Source organism: Aulostomus chinensis, chromosome 7 (genome assembly GCF_037954235.1).
Source record: "Aulostomus chinensis isolate RoL2024-O1b breed Wild chromosome 7, RoL_Achi_v1.0, whole genome shotgun sequence".
Classification (NCBI taxonomy): Eukaryota; Metazoa; Chordata; class Actinopteri; order Syngnathiformes; family Aulostomidae; genus Aulostomus; species Aulostomus chinensis.
In genome coordinates, this window is record NC_141326.1 from 9,957,081 (window position 1) to 9,959,317 (window position 2,237).

At 46.4% G+C, this 2,237-nt stretch overlaps 1 pseudogene; it reads right to left on the bottom strand.

Annotated features, from left to right (window-relative positions):
• Positions 1–321: 321 nt before the first annotated feature.
• On the bottom strand, positions 322–2,019 carry LOC147258466 (uncharacterized; annotated as a pseudogene).
• Between the last annotated feature and the right edge of the window lie 218 nt (positions 2,020–2,237).

A 2,237-nucleotide genomic window follows, 5' to 3' on the forward strand; every position in this document is an offset into this window, starting at 1 on the left:
AAGGAAGGAGCCACATTTTAAATAACATTACAATGTTAGCTTTCGGGGAAAGAAATTCTGAAATACTTTGAGGGTAAGGATTGAGATTATATATACATATACTGTATATATACAGTATATTCCCTTCTCACCATTGTAGGGTGTTCTGTCTCATCCTCTAGCTCGGGACTGAGCTCTTCTGGACTGAGGTTTCAGGTGTTGTTCCTGGAAACTGCTGGAGCCACTGTTTCTTCTTCCTGATGCTGGCGTCAGCTGGTATCACCGCATCTATCACTACTGCCCTCTTCTGCTGTTTATCCATCACTACTATGTTCGGTTGGTTCACCAATTTAGTTTGTCTGTGTGGAAGCTAAAGTCCCACAGCACCTTTGCCGTGCTGTTCTCAACCACTTTTGGTGGTATGTCCAATCGGGATTTTGGTACTTGTAGTCTATACTGGGTTCAGATGTTTCTGTACACTATCCCTGTCACTTGGTTGTGCCTCTCCATGTACGCTTTTGCAGCTATCATCTAACACCCCATTGTCTCAGGAGCATCTTTGCACAGCCTGCACCTTGGGTCTGATCTAGTGTGGTAGACCTTGGGCTCTATGGCTCTTGTGCTTAGGGCCTGCTCTTGTGCTGCCATGATGAGTGCCTCTGAGTTGCCTTTCAGTCCAGCATGTTCCAGATCATGTAGATCTTCTTGATATCAGCCACTTCCTCAATCAAATCAAATGGTGGTTGAACATGCCATGTAGGGGCTTGTCCATCCACGTGTGCACCTCTCCCTCCTCACTCTCATCGGGTTTCATCTGTCTGAGGCATTCACTGAGCAGCTCATCCTGAACGGCCATCTGCTTGATGTACTCTTTGATTTTTAATGTTTCATCCTGGACAGTGGCTCTGATGCTCACTTGTCCTCGTCCTCCCTCTTTCCACTTAGTGTACAACCTCAGGATGCTGGACTTAGGGTGAAACCCTCCATGCATGGTGAGGAACTTTCTGGTCTTGACATCTGTGGCATCTATCTCCTCCTTTGGCCCACTTATGATCCCAGCAGGGTGTCTGGTGACTGGCAGTGTGTACATGTTGATGGCTTGGACTTTGTTCTTACTGTTCAGCTGACTTCTCAGTACTTGTCTTACTCTCTGGAGGTATCTGGAGGTATTTTGCAGTGGTTGACTTCCTTGCTGCCTCCTCATGGTTTCCATTAGCCTGTTGGATTCCAAAGTATTTGTAGCTGCTCTGGATGTCACCTATATTTCCTTCTAGAAGGTCGATCCCTTCAGTTTTGATCATCTTGCCTCTCCTTGATACCACATTTGTCCAATCCAAATGAGTTGTTGCTACAGATCCTGATGGTGTGGATCAGTGAGTCAATTTCTCACTCATTCCTGGTGTAAAGCTTGATGTCATCCAAGTAGAGCAGGTGGCTGATTGTTGCCCCTCTTCGGAATCGGTATTTATAACCACTCTTTGTGATGATCTGACTAAGGGGGTTCAGGCCTATGCAGAACAGAAGTGGTGACAGTGCACATCCTTGATTTATGCCGCATTTGATGTTAACTTGGCCCCTTGACTTTGAGTTGGCCTCTAGGGTTGAGCTCCCAATTTACTGTTGATGTTGTACAGTTCCAGACAGTTCTTGTATCCATGTGTGGCACTGAGTCATAGGCTTTCTTGTAATCAGTCCAGGCAGTGCACAGGTTGGTCTGTCTGTATGCTTCTCTTTCCCATATGCCCTTCCAGTTTTTCCCATCTCAGCTCTTGGTGGGCCTGGTTGGTTGTTATTCCCCTGCCTCTGGGAGTACTCTTTGCCTGGGTCGGTGGAGAACATCTTGTTTATTCTCTTGGCATCTACCTCCTTGGTATAACTCTTCAGTCGGGTCGCCAAAGCTGTTAGCCTTCCTTCTTAGGTCAGCAGCTCTTGTAATGAGGCTGTTTGTATCTATTGGGGATATTGTCTATTGTACCTAATCTCAGTTTGTGGGGGTGATGATGACATCCCCCTGCTGACCTGTCGTCCTGGCTCCCGCATGCTGTAGAATTGTTGTTGTATCTCATTCATCTGTAGTTGTGACTGCAGTTTTCAAGTGCAGAGGTTGAACACTGGGCCAACCGTTGTTTCTTTGTTAGCCTAGATTGCAGGTTTCGAAGAACCCATAGGTCTCACATTCACTGCATATAACCCCTCTCTCGGATTCCTTGTATCGTAGCATTCCAACAATTCCATACTGTCCACCTTCATCCAAGTGT